The sequence below is a fragment of the Mus musculus genome, chromosome 3, assembly GCF_000001635.26.
Source record: "Mus musculus strain C57BL/6J chromosome 3, GRCm38.p6 C57BL/6J".
Lineage (NCBI taxonomy): Eukaryota > Metazoa > Chordata > Mammalia > Rodentia > Muridae > Mus > Mus musculus.
The window spans coordinates 58,432,124-58,456,586 of NC_000069.6; the positions used below are offsets into that span (position 1 = coordinate 58,432,124).

At 34.2% G+C, this 24,463-nt stretch overlaps 1 protein-coding gene across 4 annotated transcripts in view; it reads left to right on the top strand.

Annotated features, from left to right (window-relative positions):
• Window positions 1-24,463, top strand: part of Tsc22d2 (TSC22 domain family, member 2) — a 52,086-nt gene that overhangs the window by 17,422 nt on the left and 10,201 nt on the right. Inside the window, exons 3-4 of one of the 4 annotated variants that reach the window (XR_003954394.1) lie at window positions 5,194-5,352; window positions 15,429-20,361. The exons of 2 other annotated variants lie outside the window; for them this stretch is intronic. The gene's annotated coding sequence lies outside the window, so the exon portion shown is untranslated. Of the gene's footprint in view, window positions 1-5,193; window positions 5,353-15,428; window positions 20,362-24,463 lie in introns of those variants that run through there. One more of the 4 variants, XR_003954395.1, reaches the window with a different exon arrangement.

Genomic DNA, 24,463 nt, shown 5'->3' on the forward strand with positions numbered 1-24,463 from the left:
GCTTATAAAAATTTGCCTTAGGGATAAGCACTTGGAGTGTTTTGTCTTCATGAAGAAATCAGTTAAAACTCTGGGGAAAGATGACCAGATACATGACCCACATAATTAAAAATGATGGCTCCTTTATAATATGCAAGCAGTTTCAACTTCATAAGGAGAGTTGGAGCCATTGGTCAAAACTACTTTAGAAGGTAGCTTTCTTATTTGAAAAGTAGATAGAGTTTGTTATTACAGAGTTAGAGAACTGAGGAAAAGGAGCATTTCAGTTAGAGAAACAGTACTGTGGATTAGTGTGCAGATAGATATTATATCTTATGTATTTGTGTGGGTTAGTATAATAAGAATAATTAGATTTGACTTAGTATATAAAAGCAACAGAAAAGAAGAGCTTGATTGAACAGAGAAAAAATATGATTGTCTGAAAGTAGGAATCAATTAGTAAAATTTTACAGTGCATAGATTTTAAGCACCCAAAGAACTCCAAAGTGTCAAAAACCCAGTTGACTGAGGAAATGCTTATATTATAGGTTGCATTAACAAAAGAATTAGTTTAGAAAAGCGTACATATATTGATGAGGTTTATGGTTTTAGCTGTTTATGGATTAGTTGACAGACCATTAGAAATGATCCAGGTATGCAATTGCATAGAGAAATAAGATTAGAAGGTTTTTTCTTCTTCTTCTTCTTCTGTAAAGTCCAAACTTCAAAAGAGGCCAGGATCCCAAGGAACAGACTAGGATAAGAGTAACAAGTAACATAAGTAGGATATGGGTCAAACCAGAACCTTAAGCAGCACCACCTAACATTTAGAGACTAGAATCGAGATAGTATGAAAAAGGTGTTTTAGAAATGGGAACACTCTGGGAATATTGCTTCCTAACAAAAAAGAAAAGAATGTTTGCATCTGCTCTTAGGCAGATTGTCTGCTTGCTGGAGTTTGAACCATAGTCTTAAGCTTACTCTTTGCATTGGTTCCTAGGTAATGATTTTTTTAGTTTTTCTATAGTTCATTCAGAACACTTGATATACTGATACCTGTTTTCTGCCCATCGATAGACTTCAGAATTGACAATCAGAAATAGTTTAGCAACTTACTCCCGGGCTAAAACGGTTTTGTTTCTTCCTTTACCACCTGTCTTTGTTGTTTAAATTACTCCACCTAAATCATCCATCCTACTTAGAGAGTGTGGTAATTATGTTCAGTGTGAAATTTTAGATGAATTAAGAAGTTATTATATATATTTCTCACTAAATTCTCTGGTTCTCAGAGAACCAGAGCTTTAAATAGCAGAAAATTATAAATTAATTCAATAACCTAGTCTACAAAATCTAGAACTTTATAGGAAATATTTGTTAAGAGAAGCCATTTATTAGCCTGGCTCAGAATAAGAGAAAATTTAAATGCACCCTAAAATTACTAAAGTAAAACAAACAGGGTGTCTTTTGTTATTTTGTTTTTCCATTATATTCATCAGCTGCTTAAAGTTTAGGTTCATACTTCAATATATTTAAACTCATGTATAGTTTGTAAGCCTTTTGAGAAGAAATATCAGATGAAATTGTAATTATTTTTAAGATTTGGAGCAGTGAGAGAGATTTAAACTATAGCTAGTGTTCTTTATGTGCCTGAACACACATGCTCATGCTAAATAAAATAAATAAATCATTGAATATTTTGGTTTTGGTGATCAATAAAGAGAACTTTTAAATAAATGCTATGGATTACCAAAAATCAGCTTCTATGTTTGGACTTTTAGTTGGCTACTTGTAAAATATTTGTTTTATTTAGAAGAAATACATTTTAATAGAAGAAATGAATTACAGTGTTTACTAAATATCCTTAAAAATAGTATTTTTGTTATGACAGTTTTATCTCTTCAAAATTTGAAGATTCATTATAAGTATGAAAAGATTTGGAGGTGCTACTTTTTTGTTTTGGTTTTTTTGGGGGGCGCTTTTTAATTCTATAGTATTTGAGTCAGAAATAGTGGTATCCTCAATATATTAAAGTATGTGTGCGGGCAGTATGACTGTCACTGTCTATAGTTAGTTATTTATACTTATATAAGTATATAATATACTTGTCAGTGTATATTGTATCAGACATGGTGGCATGGACTTTTAATAACAGCATTCAGGAGACAAAGGCTGATGGTTCTCTGAGTTTATGGTCAGCAACTTCCAGGACCACCAGAGCTATGCAGAGCAACCCTGTCTCAAAGAAAATCAACAATTCAGAGTTGAATATGTAGTTTCCCATTAAGAAAGTATGAGGATTTCTTTACATATTCATGAGTAGTATATATAACTGGCCTCCATTTACTTTGTTATTCCATTTTATCCAATTTTAATTTTTTTATTGTTATTACACCCTTTGTAAATTTATAAATGTATATAGGGCTGAGTGATGTGACTCAGTGTTAATGATGAGTTTGCATCTTATATATGTGAGGCTCTGGTCACAAGCCTTATCACTGAAAGAGAAATAGAAGGAGGATGGGCAAGGGAAATGACTCAGTGGTTAATCTTTGCCACGCAAGCTTGAAGATCTTAGGTTGATTCTCAGCATGTATGTTTTGAAGGGGGTGGAGAAAAACCAGCAAGAGCAACACACACCTGTTCAATTCCAGCACTGGAGAGGATCCGTGGGCCTTTAATAAAGGTCAGCCAATGAGAAGATCCTAGTTCAGAATCTGAGGTGGAGAACTGATGGAGGAAGACACTTGATGTTAGTTTTCGGTCTCCGTATCTATTCCTTGACACATATAACACATACATACATGTTGACCCAAGAATAAAAAATATATGTCAGCATGTAGAGGCTTTTTACTGTGTCATAATATATTAGATCTAACATTTGTTGTAGTTTCTATGTCAATTTCTGGGAACATGTGGTCTTCTCGTGCTTTTATTCTATCAGGACTATTAATTGCTTATCTTAGATGTTTAAGTTCATCTTTCTAATACATAATCTATGGAAAAACTATATGTAAAAGTGTAGGGAACTTTGAATAGCCATGAAATTATATCTACATATTTATGGATAGTTGTATAGAATTTTTAGAATACTTTAAAAGAAATATGGTTTATACTTAAACATGGAATTGTGTTTGACTCTAAAGATACTCATTCAAGTGACAAAAAGGTTAGGGATTTGCCTGTCAGTGGTAGAGCATTCACTTATTGGCACCTCGTTTGTCAAGCGATTTTTTTCACAAAAAGTTATTTGGGAAATCTTAACAAGCTTATTATTGAGTATCTATCACTTTCAAATTAATATCTGGAAATTTTAAGCCATTCATCTGTGCCCTCCTATTCATTGTTTTGTTCTGTTTTATTTTTTATAAAGAAAACTGAGCTAAGTTATGGTAATATAAACTTAGTTCTTAACTTGAAACTTTCAAAAGCACTTTGTCAGTTAAGTGGGATTTCTCTTCCTAACAATAGAAATATTGTTAGATCATGGTTGATAATGTTAAATGATTAATCTTTATTCATCTATAAATACTTCAGCTAATTTATTTTAGAATTAGACTTTTCTACCATTTGGAACTTAAGTTTGAAGTAATTTGAAGTAACTCTTCAAATACTACCCTGTTCTATATAATAACTAATTCTTTAAAATGTGTGCTAAAGGAAAGAAATGAAATGGAAGTTTTGTATTTCTTAAACATAGTTTTTAAACTCTGAGATTATATTTGCATAACATATATGTATTTATTTTATCCTATAAGCTTATCATTAAAATAACTTGCCTTATATATGGCTAGTTTAATTCTATCTTCCAAAGCCTTCCTAGGCACTTACTGTAATACTGTGTTAGTTAGCAGACTTTAACAAAAAGTCAGATTGCTCATTAAATGACCAATTCATTCAGGCCTTCTAGACAAGCAAGTTACCAATGCTATCAATACACATTTCAAGAAGCATTTAGCTTATTAAATAGGACTATATATTTTATCTTCTTGTGAGATTTTTCCCATAACAGAGTAAATCATCAAAATTAGACACTTTTAAAATAGTGAGTGTTTTGATTGCTAGGATTATAACTAAACATTTTCAAAGACATTTGGTGATAGTTGATAAAGCAGTCACAGCTTTGGATAAATATGGATTTTTGCCTTCACCAGGTGATTTCATTATAAACTTATGTGTTCAGGGGAAAAATTCCAATTCGCATGATTTTTAATGAAGTCAAGTGCGTTGTGAGATTACATTTGGAAAGATTGTATTTGTAAATAGCCACATATGATAGAAAAGTTCCATTCAAAGGTAAAATCTGTGGTAGCATAGTGCACCTCATACACTTAGGTCAGATACCTTAGATAGCTGCAGAGTTTCCTTTCCAAGACTGTCTGGAGTTTTGAACATACTGATCTTCCTCAATAATGGGTCTCTTTCTTTCTCCCTCCTCTTTGCTCCTACCATCTACCCATTAAATAATTTTATTTAGAGTATTATTTAGGTAAAATTGTATCCACAACTTTTGCCTTTGCTGTGGATCTCTGACAACTAAAAATAAAAATATGAATTATATGACAGGACATGTTTTTAATGATGTCATTCTTTAGGGATTGAAATAGATGCTCATTAAGAAACTTTCTAGCAAAAAAATTAATAATTTAAGAAGATACTCTTTACAAGTAGTTTTGGCCATTTTTAAATATTTCCCCAGTTTCCAGGACCACTGTTGAATAATTCAGGATATACTATTTTTGTAAGCATGTGATGAAGTTTGTTCTTACCAACATGTCTACTTTAGAAATTGGGAGCATAGGCAGACGCAGATGTCGGAATAAACATGGAGTGCTGTCTTACTTGCTGACGTGATCCATGCAGGTTTTTATGATCTTGCCAACTGTACTGGATTAGAGACTTCCATGGATTTGGGCTAGAGAGTAGTGCTCCAGTGCATTCTGTAGTGTCTATCCGGTTGTATGGTGTTAAATCAGAATTTCTGGATCATGATCTTAAACTTTAATGGTTCCATTTCTATTTGACTCTTCACTGAGAAGTATTCTGGTGGCCTGGAACTCCATGTTGGAATTTTAAGTTTTAATCAAATCAAGTATTTCAAATTATTTTACATCTAAAAATATCAGTTGTGTGACCATGGTAAAACATGAACCTTTGCTATAAACGATTTTAAAGGCTATTTGATTACAGCACTTATTTACTTAAACTCTTTGCTAGAATTTTTTTTAGAATTCAGCATCGGAGGAGGAATGTGACATAATAATGATCGAAAGCCGAAAGTTTAAAAGTTGTGATGCCCTCACATGGTTGGAGGGTTATTCTAGCTTCTAAGGACTGAATGTTGTCCACAAGAGTGTCTCATCAGGTCATAAATTGGTAAGACTTAATGGATTAGATTTTATGTATTATACCTGATGTTGTTGTATTGAGATGACTATATGAACAAAATGAGCACGTTGTGTAATTAATAGTATAAAATATAAGTTAAACTTAGAATTTTAACTACTTGATTATGTAATTATTTCAAAGTCTCACAAAGCCCAAGCCCCTGTCTCTGTAGTATTAAACAAAGCAGTTTAAAAAAGAAAGTGAAATCCTATATGATAGTAACAGTAAATATTTTTGTTGCATCTGTTATAGATGCTTACAGTTCAGTGAAAGCCCAAAATAATTTGCAGCTATTTTTCCAGGAAATATTTGAGAAATATTTTTAAAAATATATCCATTTTCTTCATAACATACTGCATATATTAATTTTATTTCTTTGGAGGGTTTTACTTTCTTCATAAAGGCCATCTTTGTTTCTAAACACAGCCATTTTTTTCCAATTTTAATGTTGAGAATACTTATCATGGCAGTGTCATGTGAAAACAGTATATTAGATGTCAGTATACTTGTTTTTATATCTTGAAAATTAATTTCTCTCAGAATCTCTCCGTAGAAGACAACTTGTTTTATGTACCTTCCTTGGCTTGTTTTCTGAAGCTGTGTTTTAATAAATTGGACTCTTACTAGGATTTAGGTCAGGATAAATAAGATCTTTATTTTTCATATTTTGAAAATGAAGAAAAAAGGATGGGCTAAGTTGTATATAGTTATAGAACTAATGTTCTTATTAAGGTATTGTATAAAAACACTACAAAGCTATCAAGAACTATTTGGAGTTACTTTCTAAGAAAGCTAAAAGGTGTGGGTTGATACTAAGCAAGCCACTGTAGCCGTTGCAACTTTATACTCAAGCAGACATAGGTCTTTTGTCCAGTGTCCCCTTAGCCACATTCATGCCTACACTGTCTTCTCAATAAAATCCTCAGTTGTTTCTAGTGTGGTTTTTATAACTACTCTGTAAGCTTAAATTCCTTCAAGTAGTAATTGTGAGTGTGGAAATAAAATAAACCATCAAATTCTTTATTATTCTATATACTTTTTGTTTCTTCATTTTTCTATAACAAATCTTCATAACCCAACCAAGAGAATATCTAGTTTGTCTAGTGTATGTTTAATAGTTAAAGGCTTCAGAAAATTGTAAATTTAGGAATTTAAGGTAGAATAGTGCAGTCTTACATAAAAAGTTAAGAGCATTGATCAGATCTTTAAGAGTAGTTAATATCAATACTGAATATTTGGCTCTGCTTGGTGGCATGTGCCTTTAATCCTAGCACTCCAGAGTAAGAGGTAGGGGATCTCTGGAGTTCATCCTGGTCTACACAGCAAGCTCTAGGACAGCTGCGACTACATAGTGAGACCTTCTCTGAAAAATAACAAGCAAACAAAGTGAGTAGGCTTTGTTTTAAAAGGCAAGCCTTGTTAGTCACCCAGGTATATGATTTGCAAAAGGAATTTTTAACAAGTCCATTGATCCTACTGATTTTCACTAATAATTGATCTTAACAGAGAGGGATAGAACAAATCAGAGCCTAGCTGCTCTAGTTTTAAATTTTCATGCTGTTCGGTGTGGTGGCACATGCCTTTAATCGCAGGACTTGGGAGGAAGAGTTAGGCAGATATCTGAGTTCAAGGCCAGCCTGCTCCAAGAACCAAGCTCCAGGAAAGCCAGAATGACAGAGAAATCCTATCTTTTTGTGTAGTGGTGGGCTTAGGGGAGGGTTAGGATTTCCTCCCTCCCTCCCTTCCTTCCTTCCTTTTCTTTCAGAATTATTTATTTTATGTGTAAGAAAACACTGTACCTGTCTTCAGCCAGACACACCAGAAGAGGGCATCAGATCCCATTACAGATGGTTGAGAACCACCATGTGGTTGCTGGGAATTGAACTCAGGACCTCTGGAAGAGCAGTCATCTGCTGAGCCGTCTCTCCAGGCTCCCAGGAATTCTTACACTGTCAATCCTTGTTTAAGTTTTGATTCAGTTTTTCCTACAAGCTAGTTGTATTTCTACTGCTGTTAGACATATCTCACTTAGTTTTTCTAAATCATAATTATATAAATCATCTATCAGTATCCCTGATGGTTTATTTTGTTTTGTTTTGGGTTTTTTTGGAGTTTGGTTTGTGGCAGGGTGCATGGAACTTGTGTAAACGGGGTAGCCTTGGATTCAAAAAGGCTCCTTCTTTCTGCCTCCAAAATGCTATTATTAAAAGTATGTACCACCATTCCTATCAAATTTTCTTGTTTTGCAGAGAAGGAAATTGAAGCATGGAGAGATTAAATAATGTATTATATAGCCATTAAATGGTGGCACTAGGAGTCACATTTAGTTTTCATTGGATATATATATATATGCTCTCAGTATGCTGGCATGGAGAGTAAACCTAGATAACATGGTGGATAAGTTTATATTATACAAAAACACAGAATACATAATTTTAATTCTCATTGAACTAGAGTTTAATGTGTCATTCTCTATTAGAAAATCATCCTTTAATTCCAAAATACATGCCATGAATTGTATAGTGTCCAAAATTAATTTTTGCATTAGAAAACATTTTGTTCAAGTTTAATGCTTATGATTATAAGCAAATAAATATCTATTGTAATACTTTTTTTTTCTTCAAAAAAGTCTTTAGCCCACAAGATAGAGAGGTTGAAGGTGTTTGACACCAAATCCAATGACCCGAGTTCAATCTCCATGATTCATGTAAGGGTGGAAAGGAGAAAACCCTCCCACAAGTTGTCCTCTGACCTTCATGTGCACGTCATGGCATGTGCATGTGTGTGCATGTACACAAACAAACACTAAATTAAATAAATAATGCAAAATACTAAAGTCTTAGTTCCAATTAGAATAGTATTACATGAAATGATTGTGAAATTTACTCTTTAATAATCAAGTTTTATAAATAGCAAACAATAAGGAGGCTGTTTTAAAAGCTCTAATTGCATATATTTTCTAGGATAGTGGGAAATATATGTCAAACTCTCTACTAAATTCATTGTAAGAATTTCTTTGTGAATTTTTACTTTGTTATAAATCCATGGAGAAATCGCATTTATTTTTACTTTTGAAACATTAAGCAAAGTTTCTTCTAGGTACATGAGCCTTTAACCATTTTATGTGATTTGCATATATCTTTTTGGTTTTAATTTTACATCTCATTGAGTTCCAAGCCTTATAACATTTTGTTTAAATTTTAAATATAGAGAACAATTAAACATTGAAAGTTTTGTGTGCTGAATATGACTTAAAGTTGAGCATGGTGATACACACCTCTTAATTCTAGCACTTAGGAAGTGGAGGCAGGAGAATTGAAGGGTTTGAAGATAGTCAAATTTGATGAGACCCTGTCTCTAAACAGTAGAGCTGTTGATATAGTTTCATGATACATTGATTGCCTTAAATGTACAAAGTTTTGGGTTCAGTCTACATCACCACATAATAAATGGGAAGAGAGAGGGATGGTAAAGTTTAATCCAAAATGGTACTGTTTAAAACAAGTTCAAGTCAAAAATACTAATAGTTTGCAGATACATTCACATTGTTTGCAGGAAAAGAAACTATTCAATGCCACAATTAAAAGTATATAAACAACTTGATATGAAATCAGAATATGAAAATCTTTAAAGTATTATTTTTGGGAATACATTTATACCTCATCTTCTTTAGTAGTAATACTTTTATGTTTTCAAAAATAAAACTGTGGAAAGTTTAGACAAAAAAGAAGAAGAAAAAGTTACCTAATCTAACTTTCTACCACAATTACTGTCCCAGTTTTTATATATTTCCCTTGAGACTTTTGAGTTACATACATAAATACACACATACATGCATACATGCACACACACATATGAACACATAATGAGTATGTGTACTAATAGTACTAATAACTAAAATTTTTCAGTACTTTTAAGCTAATATAAAGTAAAACTCGTATGTGATAGTAAACTTCGTTTTGCTATTGTGACAAAACACTTGAGAGAGTAATTTAAGGGAAGGGTTTATTTTGGCTCACAGCTTCATAGACCTCAATCCAAGTTTTGCTTTTGGATGTAGAGAGAGGTAGAGCATCATAGTGGAAAGTGCATAGTGAATGAAAGTAGCTTATCTTATGTCATCAAGGAAATAGTAAGAAAAGTATGAAAGGAAGGGTCTTGCACACATAACATACTCATCAAAAGCATATCCTATGATCTACTTCTTCCAACTAGAGTTCTAAGTCCTAAGAGCGAGCCCATTAGCACCCTCATGATATAGTCACCACCTCAGCAGGGACCAAGCCTTTGGGAGAAACTTCATATCCAAACTGCATTACTCTGCCTCAGCCTCCAAAAATTTACAGTTGTCTTTAATGCAAAATTCATTCAGTAAACATCAAAGTTCCAACATTGTTCCACAGGGACAGTCCCTCTAAGACTCCAACAAATTCATACCTATTAGCCTGCACTAAAAACAAAAACAAGTTATATACTTCCAGTTTGCCCACAGGATAAACATTGCCATTCCAGTGGTGAAGGAGACATAGACATGAAGAATTGAACCAAAACAAAACCAAGCCCCAGGGGAATAGACATTAAATCCTCTAGCTCCTTGTGTGGCATCTGCTACATACAGTGGTATGATGTGCACTCTTACACACTTAGCCAGCCCTCACTCCTCTGGCCTTGCTGGTTGCAGCATACATGACCTCTCTACTGGGCTGGCTCTGTTCATTGCCTATGGCTTTCCTTGGCAAATATCCTATGTTTTTGTCATCTCTGACTTTCTGGAATCTTCATGTCAGCTTAAGGATAACTTTTACAACTTCACATAATTGACTTTTCCAGGGCTTCCCACAGAGATTCTAATCTTGCCACACATTGCATGGCTTTCAAGACTTCCTTTAGATATCAGTGGAAGTTTCTATGGCTTCTCTAGAAAGCCAGCATCACTTAGATGATACCAAAAAGATGATTACTACCATATAACACATGAAATACTGAAGAATGTATATGGTCTAGTTAGCTGTTCTTATAGCTGTCCTAATTATAAGTATAGGCTTCCATTTCTGGTCATATAAGTTAAATAGTACTAATATAACCATAGTTCCAAAATGGTAAGGAGGTATTGCTTAAAAGAAATCACAGTTTTAATTTTAGAAATCACAAAGATGTCTTCTCTTTGTAGTTGTTATTTACCTCTTAGATAATAGTTGTCTTAGTTGTTAATAACCTCTTAGGGTTATTTGTACTCAGATCTACTAATACTAAAAAGAGTAAAGTGTCTTGGAATTTCTTCGTGCTCCAAAATCTCATTTACTAAGAACTCCCACTAATTATTAGGCATTTTAAAAGCATTATGAATCTTTATCTCATCTAAGTAAATCTTCAAATCCTTGTCCTGTCCTGCTCATCTTCAGAATAACTTGGCTTCTTTTACTTCCTTTTAGACTCATTTCTGATCAATGTCAAAGGGATTGGTCAGTTGAAAGGAATTCATAGATAGGTACTTCTGAAATATGATTATGAAATTCATATTTTCACTAGATTTGATCTCTGAACCTAATAATTGTAACGTGAAAAATCTTCATTATCTGAAAGATTAGGAGTTTAGAAAGTCCCAAGTTTTTTTGTGAAATCTTTTATTCCTTTATCATCATGCTCAGGATAGAACTGCTGTGTTTCATCATGCAATAGCCAGCAACCAATAGAAATTGTTGTAATCTTTTCTCGATAAATAAGACCAAATGTAAAGGACATTTTAGAAGGAGTACGCATTAAAGGCTAGCTTCACAACCAAAAAAGGAATAGGAAGAGCTGTACTTATTGACTTGACTTTCTCTAACCTTACTTGGGAGAGCTGCTCCTACTGACTGTCCCTATGAGACTTTTCTAGTCACTTTTAATCATTTAAATACCTGATACGTTTCTTACATCTTTGTCCTGGCAAGCTCTACATAGCGCCAATTTCAAACTGATCTTTTCAAGTGTAACTAGATAATATATTAAACATTACAAGCTGTGTTTCATCATTTTCTTTGTAAATATGTTAGATATTAGTCATATTCAGAATATATAAGAAGACCCCCTGAGATGGATAGTTCCTGCTGTCAAGGTTTACACTAAGGCTACAATTCTGTTTGATAAAGAGAACAAACAGAATTGAATGGTGAAGAATCAGAAGACTATTGACAAGACAGAGATGGCTAATGAAGGCCTGAAAGGAACAGATGTCTTTCTAAATTAATATAACAAATATATCAGATCATGATAGAAATTTTGAATTCCTCATAAAGACTTTATATAAAACTGAGGCCCATAGGGTGGTTCAGTGAATAAAGGTACCTGCCACCATACTTGACAATTCCTAGAAAGAAAACAAATCAACTCCAATCTCACAAGTTGTCATCTGACTTCCGTACCGACACATCCCACACAATACATTAATTAAACGTAATTTTTAGAAAAAAATTTTTTAAATAACAAACATTTATTGGTCTCACGGTAGAAAGTGGCTGGAGAGATGGCTCAGCGCTTAAGGGCACTGACTGCTTTTCCAGTGGTCCTGAGTTCAATTCCCAGCAACCACATGATGGCTTACAACCATCTGTAATGGGATCTGATGCCTTCTTCTGGTGTGTCTGAAGACAACTACAGTGTACTCATATACATAAAATAAATAAATCTTGAAAAAGCTTTTAAAGATTTTACATAAGCTGAGGTAAACAATTATTATGACATTCTTCCATTTAAATTTCACTGTTACCTACAATATAACTCAATATCAATTCAGAAATATGATTCAGCTTTAAACTAGAAAGTTGTTAAAAGCTGACCATGTGCCACTCTTTTTACCATTCTTTAATGGAAAAACAAAATTTGAAAGAAACCCTTGTATATTTTCCTAGTGCTGCTTTCCTAGTGCCTTTATTCTGCACCAGACTCTTAACTCTGAAAGTCTAAAGCAGTAGGACTAGGATAATAAATGGTTTAAGCAAAACAGCACTGTATCCAGTGTTTCTGGGTAGTTTTGTTATTGTTATCATTTTTTAATATTTATTGTTAGAGTTTTGCATAACACTAAAAAAGGCCCGGAATATTTTGAGTTATACTTTTTTATAAATTTTATGTTAAATTGATTCTGTTACATTCCAATAACAGTTGTTGATTTTTTCCACAGTAACTATTATATTTTATTATTATATATTTATATTATCATATTATATTTTGTAATTATATTTAATTATATTTTACACTGTTAAGCTCTGACAATCTAAGGATTTAGATAGATTTATTACTGTGTAGTCTACATAAATGCTGTTTCTTAAGCCTTAATACCAATTTCAGTCTCAAGTTAATTTCAGTCTTAAGCCTTAATACCAATTTCAGCCTCAAGTTAATTGTACCTATTTTAGAATTGTATGAAGTCTTAAAATTTGACTAACAGAACAAAAAAAAAAATCAAAGTTAATCTAGTAGGATATAATTAGAATTGTTTAAAATTCTTTGGAATAGCAATAAACATGTTTTTTTTTTCTTTTTTTCTTTTTCTTTTTTTAAATATTTATTTTATTATATGTAAGTACATTGTAGCTGTCTTCAGACTCTCCAAAGAGGGCATCAGATTTCACGATGGATGGTTGTGAGCCACCATGTGGTTGCTGGGATTTGAACTCAGGACCTTTGGAAGAGCAGTCGGCGCTCTTAACTGCTGAGCCATCTCACCAGCCCAACATGTTTTTAATAACTAAGCGTAATTAATTTCTTACTATTTCATGGCCTCAGGACCTTAATTATTAATTCGTAGTTTAAGATAGTTTTAAAAGGCTGACCTTACAGGGTCAGAAGACAAGGTAACTGTTTCAAACAGTAGAATGAACTAATTGAATCTTGTATTTTCATAAGACCTTTTGACAGTCTTCCATTAGCATGCAATAACTGTGACCCCCCACTTTACAGATGAGGCTGGTCATAGTCTGTTAACTCTATAGGATATACCTTCTAGTAAATGGATAGAAGTTAGATGCAAAAACAACTGGAAGCTGAAACAGGAAAATTACATGTTTGAAGCTAATCTGGGTTATGTAGCGAGGTCCTATCTTGAACAGCAACAACCACAACAAATTTCTAATCCAAAAGTTTATGCTCTTAAAAATGTAATATTCTTTGAGAATTTAATTTTTGACTTAGACAAGAGATGACAGGTAGGTAAGATGTTTTACCTCCCAGAATGGCTACATCACCATGAAACAAAGAGCAAAGGGGACTTTAATAGTAGTGAAATGATGGCCTAGACAGTATTGTGCTTAATCTGTGCTGTCTTTTATTTGTTAAAGGTGTTCGTTTATTCAGAGTTAAGATTGTAATTTTTACACATCTCAACTGTAAAACATTGATTGGTTTATTAAAAACCAAATTGATTTATTAAAACACAGTGTATTGATACACACCAGAAATCACAGCACTCCAGAGGAAGAAGGGGGTAGGGTTGCAAGTTTTAGACCAGCCTGTGCTACATGAAGAAATCCTAAACAAAATAAAGCAAGCAGATATTTTCCTCAATAAAGAACACTTTCCTCTCTTTCCCTAAGGAACAATGACTGTTTGGTGTTATTACTTTAATCCACACAAGAAGCAAGCAATTACCTAGTCATAAACCTCAAGATATTCTCTTAGAGCTTCTGGGTTTAATCCAGTTTTGAAACAATCCCTTGACAACCTTCATTTTTAATTATTGCTACCCTGGACATTTTTATTTATTACTACCATGGATGAGGGTAGGTTATGAGTGAAGGAACATAACATAGCAAAGAAAAAATTAGTAACCTTTGAATGTGGTTTAGCTGTGGGGTCTTAGTGGCTAATCTTAAAACTTATTTTTTCATTTGTATTGTCCATAGAGTTTTTCTAGAATGCAGGTTTAAATATCTTTTCTATGAAGAAGTGAGCATAACTGAAAATAGCTATAAAATGGGTAAGAACTATGTACTCATTGCTATATTTGAATTTCACTTTAGTTTACAGAGGAATAGTTTGATTTTCATTTTGATCAAGTCTCATGTAGAAATGGGATTGAGAGGATCTGTTCACAAATGTCAAGGTGTAAGAAGCAGTATGTTAGGTTCTTGAGAGAGGAGATAGTTTGAGGCTATTGATTAAATAGTATTTCTAAAAAACTATACATGCTTTCTTAAGCCCGTCTTACTCTGTAACCTTTCGCAGTGCGCTTCCCATTTTATCTTTAATTTTAAGCATGCTCATTTTCTTCCACAGGCTGAGCTAGCTACCACATTCTAACAACTCTTAGATCTAGAGCTCTTGGCCCCAGACTCCTGGAGTTCTAGGTACCTACTTCCTGTGTCTTCTTTCTGTATTTCTCTGCAGGGTTCATATTTCAGGTGAAACCTAAACTCATTTAACCCCTTTCCTACTTTACCTAAAAATCTAGCTGCCTCCATTATCATTATCATTATCATTATCCAATTCCAGATTGTCCTAGTCCCTGTCCCCTGCCTCCTTGCATTTTACAGTAGAGTCCCTTTCCCTCTTCATCTGTTTGCTCTCTCATGGTCTCTATGCTTCAGTTGCAAAACCCCTTTTTAACCTTAAGTACATAGTACTGTTTTATACCTATGAATCTATCTGCTTCTGCTTCTCTCTTCTTTAACTTTTTTCCTACCATCTTATTACCAATTCCTTCACAGAGAGAGAAAGAAACAATATTTTACTTGGTAATACTATTTCATAAAACTCTAAAACCAATTGATAAAGGAATGTATATCTAATAAGAGTAATTTGCCAAAGGACAAATGACTTGAGGTAAAGCCAGGCTACACTGTATCTACTAATTCCATATCTAGTGATCCGACCACCCCTAGATGCTGCTAAATTTTCTTATAACCAATGATCTTTGGCTGGCATCCTTGGTATAGAAAAGGCAGAGTATGTATTATCTCATAAAGTTGTCTTTTCACCTTGACCATAAACCATTGTATTCTCCTCACAGGCAGAAAATAAATCAATGTAATTAAAGATTTAAAAATATTTTCACTTGTTATGTTTATGGATATTTTTGCATTCAGGGCTGTATGTGTACCATATGAATGCCTGATTACCATGGAGGTCAAAAGATATCAAATCCCTGGGACTGGAGTTACTGACAGACGTGAGCTGCCATGTGAATGCTGGGAATCAAACCTGGGTCCTCTGCAAGAGCAGGAAGTGTTCTTAACAACTGAACCATCTCTCCTGTCCCCCCTTTTAAGATTTACTTATTTTTATTTTGTGTGTATGAATGTTTGTATGCATGCATATGAAATCAATGTAAAATTTTAAAATGGCAAGTATTTATTTAGCTTCAAACTAAAAAATGAGGAATGAGATTCAGAGCTATTTTCAACTTGATTTATTTTGAGTGTAAAATTGTCAGTGTCCACTATCTAGGAAGAATCACCATAAAGAAACACAGTAAATGTAGGAAACAGTTTGGGAAGTGATATAAAATTGTATAAAAAGAGAAAGAGGCCTCACAATTAACACAGCAAGTGACACGGGATTTAAGTATACAGATTTTTTTAAACCTTTAAATAAGAGAAAACTTGAGCTGAGAGGGGGAAAAAATTATCCCAGAAGTACTTGGGAAGAAAGAGATAAGCAAAGATGCTGGAAAAAAAGGATAATAGAGCCTTTGCCAGGCATGCAGAAGACACTGAGCCCCAGCCTCAGCATCATTTAAAAAAAAAAAAAAGGAGTAAAGGAACCTTGGAGAGGGTGTAATGAAATGATATTTGAAATGGGTTTAGGAAAAAACAAAGTAGTTCATTTCTGTGATCTAGCACTCTAGATGTAGAAGCAGGAGGATCAAGAGAACTCACAGCTAGGGGCTGGGCAGTGAGCACACTGGTACAGAGAGGTAGCTGCTCATCCAGAAGACTAGACTTCAGTTGCCAACCCCTTCTCTGACTCTGGCACCCTCTTCTGACCTTCTTGAGCATTGCATGCATGTGGTGCATAAACATGCATGTAGGCAAAACACCCCTACATATAAAATATAAAAAGTTCAAAGTTGGTGAGACAGTTTACCAGATAAAGGCCAAGCCAGATGACCTGAGTTCTATATCCTGCAATTACTTAGTAGGAGAGAATCCGCAACCGCAAGTTGTCCTTTGACCTCAGCGTGAACTTAAAAGAGGCCAAAGCTAGCCTCGACTAATAAGCTGCTACCTCTAGGTAGGTAGGTAGGTAGGTAGGTAGGTAGGTAGGTAGGTAGGTAGGTAGGTAGGTAGGTAGATAGATAGATAGATAGATAGATAGATAGATAGATAGATAGATAGATAGATAGATAGATAGATAGAGTTCTCTTTTGAAATAAATCAAAGGGGTTTCTATTAATAGCCTAGTTCCTTTTGCAGGGAGAGGAGGCATTGCTGAGAATTCCCAAGCTAATGTTAAATGGATATGGCTATTTGCAGAAGATTATTTTTATGTCCCACTACTGTTTGAAATTTTTGCTGTTCATGGTTTCTAAAATGGAACAGGAATTGGGATGAACTTTTATATTTGTATGTTTTTATTTCTACACTCTTTTCTGACATAGTTCTTCTCGGGTTCTATTCAACGAACCTGAAATACCATGGTATACCATGAAAACTGCCATGAACACTAGGTAATGAAAGAATACTATCATTTCCTCTTACTTAAGGTGGGAAAAAGCTATGAAAGGAGGATTGATCTCTACTATAAAATGCCTGACTTTTATTGTTTATTCATTTCCCAGCTGAAATCTTTTAACTCCTTAGGTGTTTTTGATATATAAGATTTTTTACTATTGGGCTTATGCCATTTATATAATTAGTACCTTTGAGAAAATGGAAAACCTTTTAAAATAAGTATTGAACTATGTAGGTTTTGCTTGGTTTTTGCTTTTAAGGTTTACCAATATTCTTAGATCAGTACCAACTATCCTAATTAAATTAAAGGATGATGTTATTAAAATATAGACCTACTCATCACTACAGCGCTAATTTTTTTTTTGAGTTTAAGCCCCTTGGTGTGCAGCATTCACTTCTTAGTAGTATATCATCAGATTACCTAATTGCTGCTGTGCGAAAAGTATAATGAAATCAGGAAAGCCTTTTTAAATGTAAGCACCCCAGCGTTAGTGAAACTGCCACTCTCCTCCTACCCCTTTCTCACATCCTTCCTTGTTTCAGTCTGATTGAGAAGGATGAAGTAATCTTTAAGTCTTCTTGGATCTTGCATGATGTTAGTGGGGTAAGAAGCAAGTAGAGGGTTCAGTTGGTAGGGTACTTGCCAGAGTTCTGAGCTTATCTCCTGGTGCAACATAAAATTGGCATCATGGTGCATGCCATGTAGTCCTAGCTCTGGGAGGTGGAAGCAGGAGGATTGGGAATCCCTAACTACATGTGGAAAGAAAGGAAGGGGCTTGGGGAGTATGGTAGTGAATAACATCATTCATCTTGAGTAGATATCCCATGTTCTTATAACAGCAAATTATTTAACTTCGAGTAATAAGATACTAACCCCTTTCACTTATTTGAAATATTTGGATATAGTTACTTAAGTATCACTTTATATCATTTTCAGTTTTTCCAGGTATAATTCACACATACTCTATTTTTAATTTTAAAAAAATTACTAGTTTGTTTACATTTATTTATTTTGTGTGTGGATACACATGTGCCATGGACATGACCTGTGGAGATCAGAGAACTTGTAGTTGGTTCTGCCCGTCTATCCACTGGGACAAAGCACGCCACAGAAGAGCTATATCAGAATTTTACTGACAGATTCAAGGATGACTCCACCACCCCCAAATATGGAATTGGAGAGAGAAACCAAACAGATAGATACTATTAATCCTGGTTTTGTCTTTACAATTCAGATATTTTTGTTGTATAAATAGACTGGGTAGACAGAACTAACAGTAATAAGCTATGTTCTTAAATATGTTCAGCTCTCCTAAACTTAGGGATCTAAGTTTTGCCAATCATAGATGTCACAGTAACTTCTGTTTCATATATTTAATAAGGTGCCTTAATCTGGACTAGTGAAATAGATGGCTCAGTGGGTACAAGTGTTTGCCTTGTAAACCTAAAATTTTAGTTCTATTCTCAGTTGTCTTGCCTCCACATGTGCTCCTGCCTTCACTCATATAACAACAATAATACATAAAAATTTAAATGCCTGATGGTTGTGGCTCAAGGGATATGGGTGCTGCTACCAAACTTAAGAACCTGAATTTGATCTCTGGGAAACACATACAGAAGGAGGGGACATACTCTCTCAAGTTGTCCTCTGACTGGCATATAGGCACAGTGGTATATGCACATATACACACATTTATTAAGTGGAAAAGGAAAAAGGAAAGCTCTATTTTGCATGATGAAGTAATCCCTAGGGACAATGGAATCTAGCTCCTCCTTTACTTCTATCATTTCCCCTTTTCCTGTTAGTTTTTTCTGCAGCCATAAACACATGTCTTAAGTTTATGCTGCACAGGGTAACTTAAATCATTTTTGAGTGTTTTTTTTTTCTTCAACATATAGTGAAACTAGTCACCTATGTTCTCTTTGCCCACCTTTCCAAACAGGCACCTTCTTAGGTTTTGTGTATATGTTTATTTGGTTTCTTTGTACATTTGCACAGCATATACAGATATATTACTCCTTTTGTGTATGATTATATATTGTGCAGACAATAATTTTAAAGATGTTCTGTACATTGTCCCCTCCTCAGTAAATAAAGCATTCCCTGACCCAGAGATATGTTCAGTTAAATATATTGCTATGCTGTGAGACAAACTGTCTTTGTGTTTGCTTTTTTAGAGATGTATACCATTCAGCTGTTATTTAACCACTTTTCCATTGATAGAACTCTTGCTGTTAAAACAATACAATTGTGGCTGGAGAAGTGGCAGGCCATTAAGAGCACTGGCTACTATTCCAGAGGACCTTAGTTTAATTCCCAGAACCTACATGGTAGTTCACAACATCTGTACCTCCAGTCCCAGGGATCTGACACCCTCTTTGAGCCTCCAGGAGCACTGTCCATACACAGTGCACAGACATACATTCAGGCAAAATACTCATACACATAAAATAAACATAAAATCTCAAATAAATAAACAAACAAACAGTGCTGTAATGAGTGGCCATGTAAATAATAAGATATGCTGTATGTGTACCTAAGAGATAAATTCTTAGATATAGGATTATTGATTCGAAGAGTGAATAAATAAAGAGTAAATAAAGGGAAGGGAAAGTTGGGTTGAATATCTGAATTGAAAAATGTTATGTTACAGTTTTAATTTATATATTATGATTTATTATGATTTTCATGTCTTCTGTGTGTGTGTATGTGTGTTTTGTTTGGGGAAACAGAATCATGTAGATCAGTCTAGCCTTTTCAAATATTTTTGTAAGCTGTGTGAATTCTTTCTGTTAGGCTCAGAGTCTTTTAGATAGCTCTGTGTGTGTGTGTGTGTGTGTGTGTGTGTGTGTGTGTGTGTGTGTGTGTGTGTGTGAAAATTATAAAAGACTTTTTTTTTGCTTTGTTTCAGACATAAGTAGACTTCTTAATTTTTTTTTGAACCCCTTAATATAAATTACATAGTTGACTTTAGACAAAACAGGGCCAAATTAGGAAAGGAGCATGGAATTGATTGCATACTTTCAATCTCATATATATACATACATATATACACATATATATGTATGTATATACGTGTATATGTATATATATATGTATATGATTTATTTTCTTACCATGTGCATGTCTTTAATTTTTTTAATATAAGAAATCTCACAAACACACATAAATAGAAGACTTGTTAACTCACCAATGTCTTCCATGGATAATCTTCTATGACTGTATTTAATAATATCTAAACTAGGAACCTGACATAGGTACATACAATCCACATGTTTCCTTTTCTCCTTTTAAACATTTGCTTTTCTGGCCAGGAATTTGACTTAAAATTACCTGATGAATTTTCAAAAAAAAAAGATATTGAAGGATTAGTGAACAAAATTTTTATAGAAAGTGCTAACGGTGAGTATCAGTCTTTGCATAAGTACTTACCTCAGCTTTTCAAAGCTTCCTTGTGAAAACCTTTTACATCTTTGTTAACTCTGGTTACTTTAGAAAATAATAACACCTAAATCTTACAATAGCCTTCATGCCTGCTTTCTCCAGATAAATAATAGCCATAAAAAAAAAATCACTGTGATCCAGGCATGAGCGCGCATATTTGTAATCCCAGTATTTATAAGACCTAGGGAAGAGAATCATAAGTTTGAAGTCAGTTTGGGATGCATAGTGAGACCATATTAAAACTCCTGTCCCATTTCTTACTTTAGGTTACTACTAACGGAAATCTCAATTGAACATTTTTCTGGGAATTTTTAATCATTAAAGCACATTAGTTTTATATTAGTAGAATTTATGATCACTTGTCAGTACAAAATACATAAAAATTTGAATGCGTAACTAATTTGCCTCAGAGAGAGAGAGAGAGTGTGTGTGTGTGTGTGTGTGTGTGTGTGTGTGTGTGTGTGTGTGTGAGAGAGAGAGAGAGAGAGAGAGAGAGAGAGAGAGAGAGAGAGAGAGAGAGAAGAGCGCCTGCGCACTTGGACACACATGTACACGCATGTGCATGCTCTCCCTGTTTTGTTTTCCTAGGGATAAACCAAGGACTTCACATAGGTTAAACAAGCACTGTAATCACTTAGCCATTATATTTTCTTCTTAAGACAGGAGATGAAGATTTGCATTTGCCTAGAGATTAGTTCTGTGTGAATTTTATTTCTTTGGTCCTTTCAGGGGAGGGGAGGATTAATTATTCTTAAAGTATTTTAGGCCTCTGTGAGTTTGGAGAAGACAGTCTTCTCCAGAGAAGATCACACGACTAATTACCCACTACCAAATAGCCTTGAAAACATGCATCCAGGCAAAACTATATGGACTACAAAGGTTGTACTTAGAATTATGTTTGTGTGTCTACATCTTTGTGTGTAACAACATTTTTTTAAGGCCAGGATTAAGCTGGGCGTGGAGGCTCATGCCTTTAATCCCAGCACTCAAGAGGCAAGAGTCAGGTAGAGGACAGCCAGGGCTAAATAGAGAAAACCCTGTCTTGAAAAACAACAGTAGCAGGGCGTGGTGGCACACGCCTTTAATCCCAACACTCTGGAGGCAGAGGCAGGTGGATTTCTGAGTTTGAGGCCAGCCTGGTCTACAAAGTGAGTTCCAGGACAGCCTATACAGAGAAACCCTGTCTCGAAAAAAACAAACAAACTAAAAAAACAAAAGAAAGAAGGAAAGGAAGAAAGAAAGAAAAACAACAGCAACAACAACAAAAATAAAATAAAAAAGAGGCCATGAATTTGAAAGACAGCAAAGAGAGAGGGAAAGGGAGACTTCAAAGGGAAGAAAAGGAAGGAGGAAATGGTGTAATTATAATCTTAAATAATTTTTAAGTATTTAAATATATTTAACCTTCAGTTTTGTAAAACTTTATGTTGATTAGATTTAGTCTTCAATCAGCAACTTACAGTCTCGTAAATAACTGCATTTCTTAAAAGACAGGCAAAATGCTTCCTGGGTTTTAATTAATGTTTTAGTAATAATGCTATTATTATATCTCTTTTATTGAGAAATGGTAGGAATAAAGTTGATAAATAACCTACTGTAAGCAAGCAGCGTATGATTTCTGAGGGGTATAGGACTTAGCTCCTGTCATGATTGATGAAGAGTCACTTTTACCTGGCTTGCAGAAGCTTACGGATAAAGAATCAGGATTGCCTACTCAAAGTAACTGACTCTTATTACAGAAGATTTAATTCTGTAATTTAAGAAATGTCTTTACTGTATTTGTGTCACTATGAATGTGACTAGACAGAAAATTTAAAGGATCTTTGAGTAAAAACAAGGTAACTTTTCTATATTTTTTTATTTATAGACACATAGAATTTTAATATATTAACTCTGACAGACAAGAACGTTTTTTAGTTCCTAGCAAATAAGCAGACTATGCTGGCTGTCCAAAGATCATTGAGCACATAAATAAATGCCTTTTCTAAGAAGTTGCCTCCCTAATTCTGCGAGTGGAACTACTTCCGGGAATGTGCTAGATAAGATAAATAACATGTTATGAACACTGTTTAATCTTTGGATCCATGCTCAGTTTCACAGCTAACATTTAGTGCTTATTTTAAGCATTCTTTAATATACACAGCTCAAGATTTATTTAAGTCACTATAGATAGGTGCTTTCTTTCATAGTCTTTCTCAGGAAAAAAAGTCGTAGATTTTATTTAACATTAGGTCCATGTTAGTTTCCTTACTTAGACAATGTGGATATTGCCCAGGCTTATTGATAATTATAGGCCTGCCATAAAATGAATTGTCATAAACTTCCTCTGCTTTATCATTTTGTTCATTAGCATTTAGATAGAGAAAAGACAGGAGACTGGAGAGGTTATTAAAATACATTAACTGTCCTCATTCCAGGAGTGTTTTAACTCAGTAGCTCTAGGGCAGATCCAGATATATCCACTGCTAGCAAGTTCTCAGGTAATGTTGCTGCATCTAGTTGAAAGGACCCTCACTTTGAAAACTAGTTTATCTGAACTCAAGAGAATTTTCATGGCTTCTCAGTATAAGTCATTAGTGCTTGAAATCAAATTACTGTCAGAATGCATTTGAGCTCTTATATGTCAAAGCACTATGTCCACTTGGAGAAATATGTTTGCATTTTTCTTTTATTGTTTCTGTACTTACTTCAGACAGGAAACTATTCCAGGCCAGTCTACTTTATTATAGATTATGCAAAGGTTACCTCTCATGTCATTTAAAAAATGAAATCAACTTGGATGACTTTGTCTTCACTTGTAAAGTCCAAGTTTCTTTCTGCCTTCTTATCTTCTTGGTAAAGCTACACATACTTGATCATGACCAGGTGCTAAAGAGTAAGGAAAACCTAGGAAGAAAAGCAGCTCGTGGGAGCCAGCTGTGATGATACAGATGAGAAGGCACACTACCTAATGGAGCATGGTTACTTTGACTTCTTTCTTTGACGAGATTTGTGATTAGCTTTATTGAAACATTAAATTCAGCGCTAGGCATGTAGCTCAAATAGTTCTTATCTTTCAATATCCTATATTTTTGTTCATTGACTCTGTTAGCACTTTTAACTTGTTAATAAATGCTAATCAGGATTTTTTTTTCCCCTAAAAGATGTTGCCCATATTTGAAAATTAACTTTGGGCTTTATTTTACACTTCTAGTTTACAATAATAGCTTAAAAGCAAGGAGATTCTGAGCTTGTCATTTTTCCCTGTATTTCTGGTAGTAATAATAGCACTTGATTTATAAAATGGATTTAACTTCAGTTTGAGTGTGTGTGTGCACGCACGCGCGTTGTGTGCGCACACACCACCTCATAATCTAAAACACATGGTTTATTCTTACACTGCATTTATTCCAACACTACATTTAGGGGTACCTAGTATAATGGGTAGATAAACCAAAAATATTACCTTGAGGTGTTTAGAACTTGAAACTGTTCAAAATATGGTGGATGTAGTAATAAAAAAATAATCAAGGTATAAATCAACATTAGATGAAGAAAAATTGAAGGGAAAAATATTTTGTTTCATTCATCAGTCTCATTTTAAAGGAAGCAGAATCTCTCGCCTCAGCACCACAGAGAACATTCACCTCATTTGAAACTACTTAAAACTTAACAGTGTTAATACCTTCATTATAAATTTGGCCATTTAAAATGGTGGTTCCCAAAACCTAAGTTTCTATCAGAATCACTCACAGGGGTTATTAAATTCATTAACTGTCCTCATTCCAGGAGTGTCAGTCTGACTCAGTAGTTCTAGGGCAGATCCAAATGTATCCACTTCTAGCAAGTTCCCAGATAGTGTTGATGCAGTATTAACCAGTTAATACTGGTTAAGATTAACTTTACTTTGAAAATGAATTTGAATCCAAAGAATTTTCATGGCTTCCTAATACAAGCCATTAGTGTTTGAAATCAAATTATTGTAATCTCTAATTACTGTCAGAATGCATTTGAGCTCTTATGT